This window comes from Haliotis asinina, chromosome 1, assembly GCF_037392515.1.
Source record: "Haliotis asinina isolate JCU_RB_2024 chromosome 1, JCU_Hal_asi_v2, whole genome shotgun sequence".
In the NCBI taxonomy this organism is placed as follows: Eukaryota; Metazoa; Mollusca; class Gastropoda; order Lepetellida; family Haliotidae; genus Haliotis; species Haliotis asinina.
This window is the reverse complement of record NC_090280.1, coordinates 68437501-68450096: the sequence shown is the minus strand read 5'-3', so window position 1 is coordinate 68450096 and position 12596 is coordinate 68437501.

The window sequence follows — 12596 nt, the reverse complement described above, 5'->3', positions numbered from 1 at the left end:
TGCCTGTGTACGTTGGTGTGTGTGTGTTGTTGTGTTGGTGTTTGTGTGTTGAGTCTTTTGGTGTTTGCATGTTTATGTTGTGTCTGTGGGTTTGTGTGTGTCGGAGTGTATTGATGTATGTGTGTTGAAATGTTGTGGTGTGTTGGTGTGTGTCTGTGTTGGTGTTCTTTCGTATATGTACATATGTACGTTGGTGTGTGTGTGTTGTTGTTGTGTTGGTGTTTGTGTGATGGAGTGTGTTGGTGTTTGTGTGTTTGTCTTCTGTGTCTGGGTTGGGTGTGTGTTTGTGTTTGCTGATATGTGTTAGGGTGTTTGTGTGCAGGGGTGGGTGAGTTGGTGTCTTGGGTGTGTCTTTTTCTATTGGTGAATGTTTGTGTTCTTCTGTGTGTATCTTCTTTCTTTGTTGGAGTGTATTGGTGTGTAACTGTTGGTGTCTGATGAAATGTATGTGTGTGTTTGAATGTTCTGTATGTTGGTTTGTTTTTTCTGTTGTTATATGTGTTGGTGTGTCTGTGTGTGTCGACTTGTACTGATGTATGTGTGTTGAAATGTTGTTGTTTGTTGGTGGTGTGTTGGTGTTCTTTGGTATATGTGCGTGTGTACGTTGGTGTGTGTGTGTTGTTGTGTTGGTGTTTGTGTGTTGGAGTGTATTGGTGTTTGTGTGTTTGTGTTGTGTGTCCGGGTTTGTGTGTGTGTTTGTGTTTCCTGATATGTACTGGTGTGTTAGAGTGTGTGTGTTCTAGGCTCTTTGAGTGTGTGTGTTGTGTGTGTCTTTTTGTTTTGGTGAATGTCTGTGTTCTGCTGTGTGTGTCTTCTTTGTTTGTTGGAGTGTATTGGTGGGTAACTGTTGGTGTCTGATGAAATGTATCTGTGTCTTTGAGTGTTCTATATGTTGGTTTGTTGTTTGTGTTGATACATGTGTTGGTGTCCCTGTGTGTGTCGGCGTGTATTGATGTATGTGTGTTGAAATGGTGTGGTGTGTTAGTGTGTGTGTGTTGGTGTTCTTTGGTATATGTGCGTGTGTACGTTGGTGTGTGTGTGTGTTGTTGTGTTGGTGTTTGTGTGTTGAGTCTTTTGGTGTTTGCATGTTTATGTTGTGTCTGTGGGTTTGTGTGTGTCGGAGTGTATTGATGTATGTGTGTTGAAATGTTGTGGTGTGTTGGTGTGTGTCTGTGTTGGTGTTCTTTGGTATATGTACATATGTACGTTGGTGTGTGTGTGTTGTTGTGTTGGTGTTTGTGTGTTGGAGTGTATTGGTGTTTGTGTGTTTGTGTTGTGTCTCTGGGTTGGGTATGTGTTAGAGTGTGTGTGTGCAGGGGTGGGTGAGTTGGTGTGTTCGGTTTTCCTTTTTGTATTGGTGTATGTTTGTGTTGTGGTGTGTGTGTTCTTTCTTTGTTGGAGTGTATTGGTGTGTAACTGTTGGTGTCTGATGAAATGTATGTGTGTGTTTGAATGTTCTGTATGTTGGTTTGTTCTTTCTGTTGATATATGTGTTGGTGTGTCTGTGTGTGTCGACTTGTACTGATGTATGTGTGTTGAAATGTTGTTGTTTGTTGGTGGTGTGTTGGTGTTCTTTGGTATATGTGCGTGTGTACGTTGGTGTGTGTGTGTTGTTGTGTTGGTGTTTGTGTGTTGGAGTGTATTGGTGTTTGTTTGTTTGTGTTTTGTGTCCGGGTTTGTGTGTGTGTTTCTGTTTGCTGATATGTACTGGTGTGTTAGAGTGTGTGTGTTCTAGGCTCTTTGAGTTTGTGTGTTGTGTGTGTCTTTTTGTATTGGTGAATGTCTGTGTTCTGCTGTGTGTGTCTTCTTTGTTTGTTGGAGTGTATTGGTGTGTAACTGTTGGTGTCTGATGAAATGTATCTGTGTGTTTGAGTGTTCTATATGTTGGTTTGTTGTTTGTGTTGATACATGTGTTGGTGTCCCTGTGTGTGTCGGCGTGTATTGATGTATGTGTGTTGAAATGGTGTGGTGTGTTAGTGTGTGTGTGTTGGTGTTCTTTGGTATATGTGCGTGTGTACGTTGGTGTGTGTGTGTGTTGTTGTGTTGGTGTTTGTGTGTTGAGTCTTTTGGTGTTTGCATGTTTATGTTGTGTCTGTGGGTTTGTGTGTGTCGGAGTGTATTGATGTATGTGTGTTGAAATGTTGTGGTGTGTTGGTGTGTGTCTGTGTTGGTGTTCTTTCGTATATGTACATATGTACGTTGGTGTGTGTGTGTTGTTGTTGTGTTGGTGTTTGTGTGATGGAGTGTGTTGGTGTTTGTGTGTTTGTCTTCTGTGTCTGGGTTGGGTGTGTGTTTGTGTTTGCTGATATGTGTTAGGGTGTTTGTGTGCAGGGGTGGGTGAGTTGGTGTCTTGGGTGTGTCTTTTTCTATTGGTGAATGTTTGTGTTCTTCTGTGTGTATCTTCTTTCTTTGTTGGAGTGTATTGGTGTGTAACTGTTGGTGTCTGATGAAATGTATGTGTGTGTTTGAATGTTCTGTATGTTGGTTTGTTTTTTCTGTTGTTATATGTGTTGGTGTGTCTGTGTGTGTCGACTTGTACTGATGTATGTGTGTTGAAATGTTGTTGTTTGTTGGTGGTGTGTTGGTGTTCTTTGGTATATGTGCGTGTGTACGTTGGTGTGTGTGTGTTGTTGTGTTGGTGTTTGTGTGTTGGAGTGTATTGGTGTTTGTGTGTTTGTGTTGTGTGTCCGGGTTTGTGTGTGTGTTTGTGTTTCCTGATATGTACTGGTGTGTTAGAGTGTGTGTGTTCTAGGCTCTTTGAGTGTGTGTGTTGTGTGTGTCTTTTTGTTTTGGTGAATGTCTGTGTTCTGCTGTGTGTGTCTTCTTTGTTTGTTGGAGTGTATTGGTGGGTAACTGTTGGTGTCTGATGAAATGTATCTGTGTCTTTGAGTGTTCTATATGTTGGTTTGTTGTTTGTGTTGATACATGTGTTGGTGTCCCTGTGTGTGTCGGCGTGTATTGATGTATGTGTGTTGAAATGGTGTGGTGTGTTAGTGTGTGTGTGTTGGTGTTCTTTGGTATATGTGCGTGTGTACGTTGGTGTGTGTGTGTGTTGTTGTGTTGGTGTTTGTGTGTTGAGTCTTTTGGTGTTTGCATGTTTATGTTGTGTCTGTGGGTTTGTGTGTGTCGGAGTGTATTGATGTATGTGTGTTGAAATGTTGTGGTGTGTTGGTGTGTGTCTGTGTTGGTGTTCTTTGGTATATGTACATATGTACGTTGGTGTGTGTGTGTTGTTGTGTTGGTGTTTGTGTGTTGGAGTGTATTGGTGTTTGTGTGTTTGTGTTGTGTCTCTGGGTTGGGTATGTGTTAGAGTGTGTGTGTGCAGGGGTGGGTGAGTTGGTGTGTTCGGTTTTCCTTTTTGTATTGGTGTATGTTTGTGTTGTGGTGTGTGTGTTCTTTCTTTGTTGGAGTGTATTGGTGTGTAACTGTTGGTGTCTGATGAAATGTATGTGTGTGTTTGAATGTTCTGTATGTTGGTTTGTTCTTTCTGTTGATATATGTGTTGGTGTGTCTGTGTGTGTCGACTTGTACTGATGTATGTGTGTTGAAATGTTGTTGTTTGTTGGTGGTGTGTTGGTGTTCTTTGGTATATGTGCGTGTGTACGTTGGTGTGTGTGTGTTGTTGTGTTGGTGTTTGTGTGTTGGAGTGTATTGGTGTTTGTTTGTTTGTGTTTTGTGTCCGGGTTTGTGTGTGTGTTTCTGTTTGCTGATATGTACTGGTGTGTTAGAGTGTGTGTGTTCTAGGCTCTTTGAGTTTGTGTGTTGTGTGTGTCTTTTTGTATTGGTGAATGTCTGTGTTCTGCTGTGTGTGTCTTCTTTGTTTGTTGGAGTGTATTGGTGTGTAACTGTTGGTGTCTGATGAAATGTATCTGTGTGTTTGAGTGTTCTATATGTTGGTTTGTTGTTTGTGTTGATACATGTGTTGGTGTCCCTGTGTGTGTCGGCGTGTATTGATGTATGTGTGTTGAAATGGTGTGGTGTGTTAGTGTGTGTGTGTTGGTGTTCTTTGGTATATGTGCGTGTGTACGTTGGTGTGTGTGTGTGTTGTTGTGTTGGTGTTTGTGTGTTGAGTCTTTTGGTGTTTGCATGTTTATGTTGTGTCTGTGGGTTTGTGTGTGTCGGAGTGTATTGATGTATGTGTGTTGAAATGTTGTGGTGTGTTGGTGTGTGTCTGTGTTGGTGTTCTTTCGTATATGTACATATGTACGTTGGTGTGTGTGTGTTGTTGTTGTGTTGGTGTTTGTGTGATGGAGTGTGTTGGTGTTTGTGTGTTTGTCTTCTGTGTCTGGGTTGGGTGTGTGTTTGTGTTTGCTGATATGTGTTAGGGTGTTTGTGTGCAGGGGTGGGTGAGTTGGTGTCTTGGGTGTGTCTTTTTCTATTGGTGAATGTTTGTGTTCTTCTGTGTGTATCTTCTTTCTTTGTTGGAGTGTATTGGTGTGTAACTGTTGGTGTCTGATGAAATGTATGTGTGTGTTTGAATGTTCTGTATGTTGGTTTGTTTTTTCTGTTGTTATATGTGTTGGTGTGTCTGTGTGTGTCGACTTGTACTGATGTATGTGTGTTGAAATGTTGTTGTTTGTTGGTGGTGTGTTGGTGTTCTTTGGTATATGTGCGTGTGTACGTTGGTGTGTGTGTGTTGTTGTGTTGGTGTTTGTGTGTTGGAGTGTATTGGTGTTTGTGTGTTTGTGTTGTGTGTCCGGGTTTGTGTGTGTGTTTGTGTTTCCTGATATGTACTGGTGTGTTAGAGTGTGTGTGTTCTAGGCTCTTTGAGTGTGTGTGTTGTGTGTGTCTTTTTGTTTTGGTGAATGTCTGTGTTCTGCTGTGTGTGTCTTCTTTGTTTGTTGGAGTGTATTGGTGGGTAACTGTTGGTGTCTGATGAAATGTATCTGTGTCTTTGAGTGTTCTATATGTTGGTTTGTTGTTTGTGTTGATACATGTGTTGGTGTCCCTGTGTGTGTCGGCGTGTATTGATGTATGTGTGTTGAAATGGTGTGGTGTGTTAGTGTGTGTGTGTTGGTGTTCTTTGGTATATGTGCGTGTGTACGTTGGTGTGTGTGTGTGTTGTTGTGTTGGTGTTTGTGTGTTGAGTCTTTTGGTGTTTGCATGTTTATGTTGTGTCTGTGGGTTTGTGTGTGTCGGAGTGTATTGATGTATGTGTGTTGAAATGTTGTGGTGTGTTGGTGTGTGTCTGTGTTGGTGTTCTTTGGTATATGTACATATGTACGTTGGTGTGTGTGTGTTGTTGTGTTGGTGTTTGTGTGTTGGAGTGTATTGGTGTTTGTGTGTTTGTGTTGTGTCTCTGGGTTGGGTATGTGTTAGAGTGTGTGTGTGCAGGGGTGGGTGAGTTGGTGTGTTCGGTTTTCCTTTTTGTATTGGTGTATGTTTGTGTTGTGGTGTGTGTGTTCTTTCTTTGTTGGAGTGTATTGGTGTGTAACTGTTGGTGTCTGATGAAATGTATGTGTGTGTTTGAATGTTCTGTATGTTGGTTTGTTCTTTCTGTTGATATATGTGTTGGTGTGTCTGTGTGTGTCGACTTGTACTGATGTATGTGTGTTGAAATGTTGTTGTTTGTTGGTGGTGTGTTGGTGTTCTTTGGTATATGTGCGTGTGTACGTTGGTGTGTGTGTGTTGTTGTGTTGGTGTTTGTGTGTTGGAGTGTATTGGTGTTTGTTTGTTTGTGTTTTGTGTCCGGGTTTGTGTGTGTGTTTCTGTTTGCTGATATGTACTGGTGTGTTAGAGTGTGTGTGTTCTAGGCTCTTTGAGTTTGTGTGTTGTGTGTGTCTTTTTGTATTGGTGAATGTCTGTGTTCTGCTGTGTGTGTCTTCTTTGTTTGTTGGAGTGTATTGGTGTGTAACTGTTGGTGTCTGATGAAATGTATCTGTGTGTTTGAGTGTTCTATATGTTGGTTTGTTGTTTGTGTTGATACATGTGTTGGTGTCCCTGTGTGTGTCGGCGTGTATTGATGTATGTGTGTTGAAATGGTGTGGTGTGTTAGTGTGTGTGTGTTGGTGTTCTTTGGTATATGTGCGTGTGTACGTTGGTGTGTGTGTGTGTTGTTGTGTTGGTGTTTGTGTGTTGAGTCTTTTGGTGTTTGCATGTTTATGTTGTGTCTGTGGGTTTGTGTGTGTCGGAGTGTATTGATGTATGTGTGTTGAAATGTTGTGGTGTGTTGGTGTGTGTCTGTGTTGGTGTTCTTTGGTATATGTACATATGTACGTTGGTGTGTGTGTGTTGTTGTGTTGGTGTTTGTGTGTTGGAGTGTATTGGTGTTTGTGTGTTTGTGTTGTGTCTCTGGGTTGGGTATGTGTTAGAGTGTGTGTGTGCAGGGGTGGGTGAGTTGGTGTGTTCGGTTTTCCTTTTTGTATTGGTGTATGTTTGTGTTGTGGTGTGTGTGTTCTTTCTTTGTTGGAGTGTATTGGTGTGTAACTGTTGGTGTCTGATGAAATGTATGTGTGTGTTTGAATGTTCTGTATGTTGGTTTGTTCTTTCTGTTGATATATGTGTTGGTGTGTCTGTGTGTGTCGACTTGTACTGATGTATGTGTGTTGAAATGTTGTTGTTTGTTGGTGGTGTGTTGGTGTTCTTTGGTATATGTGCGTGTGTACGTTGGTGTGTGTGTGTTGTTGTGTTGGTGTTTGTGTGTTCAGTCTTTTGGTGTTTGCATGTTTATGTTGTGTCTGTGGGTTTGTGTGTGTCGGAGTGTAGTGATGCATGTGTGTTGAAATGTTGTGGTGTGTTGGTGTGTGTCTGTGTTGGTGCTCTTTGGTATATGTACATATGTACGTTGGTGTGTGTGTGTTGTTGTGTTGGTGTTTGTGTGTTGGAGTGTTTTGGTGTTTGTGTGTTTGTGTTGTGTGTCTGGGTTGGGTGTGTGTTTGTGTTTGCTGATATGTGTTAGGGTGTTTGTGTGCAGGGGTGGGTGAGTTGGTGTCTTGGGTGTGTCTTTTTCTATTGGTAAATGTTTGTGTTCTGCTGTGTGTATCTTCTTTGTTTGTTGGAGTGTATTGGTGTGTAACTGTTGGTGTCTGATGAAATGTATGTGTGTGTTTGAATGCTCTGTATGTTGGTTTGTTTTTTCTGTTGATATATGTGTTGGTGTGTCTGTGTGTGTCGACTTGTACTGATGTATGTGTGTTGAAATGTTGTTGTTTGTTGGTGGTGTGTTGGTGTTCTTTGGTATATGTGCGTGTGTACGTTGGTGTGTGTGTGTTGTTGTGTTGGTGTTTGTGTGTTGGAGTGTATTGGTGTTTGTTTGTTTGTGTTTTGTGTCCGGGTTTGTGTGTGTGTTTCTGTTTGCTGATATGTACTGGTGTGTTAGAGTGTGTGTGTTCTAGGCTCTTTGAGTTTGTGTGTTGTGTGTGTCTTTTTGTATTGGTGTATGTCTGTGTTCTGCTGTGTGTGTCTTCTTTGTTGGAGTGTATTGGTGGGTAACTGTTGGTGTCTGATGAAATGTATCTGTGTGTTTGAGTGTTCTATATGTCGGTTTGTTGTTTGTGTTGATACATGTGTTGGTGTCCCTGTGTGTGTCGGCGTGTATTGATGTATGTGTGTTGAAATGCTCTAGTGTGTTGGAGTGTGTTTGTGTTGGTGTCCTTTAATATATGTGCCTGTGTACGTTGGTGTGTGTGTGTTGTTGTGTTGGTGTTTGTGTGTTGAGTCTTTTGGTGTTTGCATGTTTATGTTGTGTCTGTGGGTTTGTGTGTGTCGGAGTGTATTGATGTATGTGTGTTGAAATGTTGTGGTGTGTTGGTGTGTGTCTGTGTTGGTGTTCTTTCGTATATGTACATATGTACGTTGGTGTGTGTGTGTTGTTGTTGTGTTGGTGTTTGTGTGATGGAGTGTGTTGGTGTTTGTGTGTTTGTCTTCTGTGTCTGGGTTGGGTGTGTGTTTGTGTTTGCTGATATGTGTTAGGGTGTTTGTGTGCAGGGGTGGGTGAGTTGGTGTCTTGGGTGTGTCTTTTTCTATTGGTGAATGTTTGTGTTCTTCTGTGTGTATCTTCTTTCTTTGTTGGAGTGTATTGGTGTGTAACTGTTGGTGTCTGATGAAATGTATGTGTGTGTTTGAATGTTCTGTATGTTGGTTTGTTTTTTCTGTTGTTATATGTGTTGGTGTGTCTGTGTGTGTCGACTTGTACTGATGTATGTGTGTTGAAATGTTGTTGTTTGTTGGTGGTGTGTTGGTGTTCTTTGGTATATGTGCGTGTGTACGTTGGTGTGTGTGTGTTGTTGTGTTGGTGTTTGTGTGTTGGAGTGTATTGGTGTTTGTGTGTTTGTGTTGTGTGTCCGGGTTTGTGTGTGTGTTTGTGTTTCCTGATATGTACTGGTGTGTTAGAGTGTGTGTGTTCTAGGCTCTTTGAGTGTGTGTGTTGTGTGTGTCTTTTTGTTTTGGTGAATGTCTGTGTTCTGCTGTGTGTGTCTTCTTTGTTTGTTGGAGTGTATTGGTGGGTAACTGTTGGTGTCTGATGAAATGTATCTGTGTCTTTGAGTGTTCTATATGTTGGTTTGTTGTTTGTGTTGATACATGTGTTGGTGTCCCTGTGTGTGTCGGCGTGTATTGATGTATGTGTGTTGAAATGGTGTGGTGTGTTAGTGTGTGTGTGTTGGTGTTCTTTGGTATATGTGCGTGTGTACGTTGGTGTGTGTGTGTGTTGTTGTGTTGGTGTTTGTGTGTTGAGTCTTTTGGTGTTTGCATGTTTATGTTGTGTCTGTGGGTTTGTGTGTGTCGGAGTGTATTGATGTATGTGTGTTGAAATGTTGTGGTGTGTTGGTGTGTGTCTGTGTTGGTGTTCTTTGGTATATGTACATATGTACGTTGGTGTGTGTGTGTTGTTGTGTTGGTGTTTGTGTGTTGGAGTGTATTGGTGTTTGTGTGTTTGTGTTGTGTCTCTGGGTTGGGTATGTGTTAGAGTGTGTGTGTGCAGGGGTGGGTGAGTTGGTGTGTTCGGTTTTCCTTTTTGTATTGGTGTATGTTTGTGTTGTGGTGTGTGTGTTCTTTCTTTGTTGGAGTGTATTGGTGTGTAACTGTTGGTGTCTGATGAAATGTATGTGTGTGTTTGAATGTTCTGTATGTTGGTTTGTTCTTTCTGTTGATATATGTGTTGGTGTGTCTGTGTGTGTCGACTTGTACTGATGTATGTGTGTTGAAATGTTGTTGTTTGTTGGTGGTGTGTTGGTGTTCTTTGGTATATGTGCGTGTGTACGTTGGTGTGTGTGTGTTGTTGTGTTGGTGTTTGTGTGTTGGAGTGTATTGGTGTTTGTTTGTTTGTGTTTTGTGTCCGGGTTTGTGTGTGTGTTTCTGTTTGCTGATATGTACTGGTGTGTTAGAGTGTGTGTGTTCTAGGCTCTTTGAGTTTGTGTGTTGTGTGTGTCTTTTTGTATTGGTGAATGTCTGTGTTCTGCTGTGTGTGTCTTCTTTGTTTGTTGGAGTGTATTGGTGTGTAACTGTTGGTGTCTGATGAAATGTATCTGTGTGTTTGAGTGTTCTATATGTTGGTTTGTTGTTTGTGTTGATACATGTGTTGGTGTCCCTGTGTGTGTCGGCGTGTATTGATGTATGTGTGTTGAAATGGTGTGGTGTGTTAGTGTGTGTGTGTTGGTGTTCTTTGGTATATGTGCGTGTGTACGTTGGTGTGTGTGTGTGTTGTTGTGTTGGTGTTTGTGTGTTGAGTCTTTTGGTGTTTGCATGTTTATGTTGTGTCTGTGGGTTTGTGTGTGTCGGAGTGTATTGATGTATGTGTGTTGAAATGTTGTGGTGTGTTGGTGTGTGTCTGTGTTGGTGTTCTTTCGTATATGTACATATGTACGTTGGTGTGTGTGTGTTGTTGTTGTGTTGGTGTTTGTGTGATGGAGTGTGTTGGTGTTTGTGTGTTTGTCTTCTGTGTCTGGGTTGGGTGTGTGTTTGTGTTTGCTGATATGTGTTAGGGTGTTTGTGTGCAGGGGTGGGTGAGTTGGTGTCTTGGGTGTGTCTTTTTCTATTGGTGAATGTTTGTGTTCTTCTGTGTGTATCTTCTTTCTTTGTTGGAGTGTATTGGTGTGTAACTGTTGGTGTCTGATGAAATGTATGTGTGTGTTTGAATGTTCTGTATGTTGGTTTGTTTTTTCTGTTGTTATATGTGTTGGTGTGTCTGTGTGTGTCGACTTGTACTGATGTATGTGTGTTGAAATGTTGTTGTTTGTTGGTGGTGTGTTGGTGTTCTTTGGTATATGTGCGTGTGTACGTTGGTGTGTGTGTGTTGTTGTGTTGGTGTTTGTGTGTTGGAGTGTATTGGTGTTTGTGTGTTTGTGTTGTGTGTCCGGGTTTGTGTGTGTGTTTGTGTTTCCTGATATGTACTGGTGTGTTAGAGTGTGTGTGTTCTAGGCTCTTTGAGTGTGTGTGTTGTGTGTGTCTTTTTGTTTTGGTGAATGTCTGTGTTCTGCTGTGTGTGTCTTCTTTGTTTGTTGGAGTGTATTGGTGGGTAACTGTTGGTGTCTGATGAAATGTATCTGTGTCTTTGAGTGTTCTATATGTTGGTTTGTTGTTTGTGTTGATACATGTGTTGGTGTCCCTGTGTGTGTCGGCGTGTATTGATGTATGTGTGTTGAAATGGTGTGGTGTGTTAGTGTGTGTGTGTTGGTGTTCTTTGGTATATGTGCGTGTGTACGTTGGTGTGTGTGTGTGTTGTTGTGTTGGTGTTTGTGTGTTGAGTCTTTTGGTGTTTGCATGTTTATGTTGTGTCTGTGGGTTTGTGTGTGTCGGAGTGTATTGATGTATGTGTGTTGAAATGTTGTGGTGTGTTGGTGTGTGTCTGTGTTGGTGTTCTTTGGTATATGTACATATGTACGTTGGTGTGTGTGTGTTGTTGTGTTGGTGTTTGTGTGTTGGAGTGTATTGGTGTTTGTGTGTTTGTGTTGTGTCTCTGGGTTGGGTATGTGTTAGAGTGTGTGTGTGCAGGGGTGGGTGAGTTGGTGTGTTCGGTTTTCCTTTTTGTATTGGTGTATGTTTGTGTTGTGGTGTGTGTGTTCTTTCTTTGTTGGAGTGTATTGGTGTGTAACTGTTGGTGTCTGATGAAATGTATGTGTGTGTTTGAATGTTCTGTATGTTGGTTTGTTCTTTCTGTTGATATATGTGTTGGTGTGTCTGTGTGTGTCGACTTGTACTGATGTATGTGTGTTGAAATGTTGTTGTTTGTTGGTGGTGTGTTGGTGTTCTTTGGTATATGTGCGTGTGTACGTTGGTGTGTGTGTGTTGTTGTGTTGGTGTTTGTGTGTTGGAGTGTATTGGTGTTTGTTTGTTTGTGTTTTGTGTCCGGGTTTGTGTGTGTGTTTCTGTTTGCTGATATGTACTGGTGTGTTAGAGTGTGTGTGTTCTAGGCTCTTTGAGTTTGTGTGTTGTGTGTGTCTTTTTGTATTGGTGAATGTCTGTGTTCTGCTGTGTGTGTCTTCTTTGTTTGTTGGAGTGTATTGGTGTGTAACTGTTGGTGTCTGATGAAATGTATCTGTGTGTTTGAGTGTTCTATATGTTGGTTTGTTGTTTGTGTTGATACATGTGTTGGTGTCCCTGTGTGTGTCGGCGTGTATTGATGTATGTGTGTTGAAATGGTGTGGTGTGTTAGTGTGTGTGTGTTGGTGTTCTTTGGTATATGTGCGTGTGTACGTTGGTGTGTGTGTGTGTTGTTGTGTTGGTGTTTGTGTGTTGAGTCTTTTGGTGTTTGCATGTTTATGTTGTGTCTGTGGGTTTGTGTGTGTCGGAGTGTATTGATGTATGTGTGTTGAAATGTTGTGGTGTGTTGGTGTGTGTCTGTGTTGGTGTTCTTTGGTATATGTACATATGTACGTTGGTGTGTGTGTGTTGTTGTGTTGGTGTTTGTGTGTTGGAGTGTATTGGTGTTTGTGTGTTTGTGTTGTGTCTCTGGGTTGGGTATGTGTTAGAGTGTGTGTGTGCAGGGGTGGGTGAGTTGGTGTGTTCGGTTTTCCTTTTTGTATTGGTGTATGTTTGTGTTGTGGTGTGTGTGTTCTTTCTTTGTTGGAGTGTATTGGTGTGTAACTGTTGGTGTCTGATGAAATGTATGTGTGTGTTTGAATGTTCTGTATGTTGGTTTGTTCTTTCTGTTGATATATGTGTTGGTGTGTCTGTGTGTGTCGACTTGTACTGATGTATGTGTGTTGAAATGTTGTTGTTTGTTGGTGGTGTGTTGGTGTTCTTTGGTATATGTGCGTGTGTACGTTGGTGTGTGTGTGTTGTTGTGTTGGTGTTTGTGTGTTCAGTCTTTTGGTGTTTGCATGTTTATGTTGTGTCTGTGGGTTTGTGTGTGTCGGAGTGTAGTGATGCATGTGTGTTGAAATGTTGTGGTGTGTTGGTGTGTGTCTGTGTTGGTGCTCTTTGGTATATGTACATATGTACGTTGGTGTGTGTGTGTTGTTGTGTTGGTGTTTGTGTGTTGGAGTGTTTTGGTGTTTGTGTGTTTGTGTTGTGTGTCTGGGTTGGGTGTGTGTTTGTGTTTGCTGATATGTGTTAGGGTGTTTGTGTGCAGGGGTGGGTGAGTTGGTGTCTTGGGTGTGTCTTTTTCTATTGGTAAATGTTTGTGTTCTGCTGTGTGTATCTTCTTTGTTTGTTGGAGT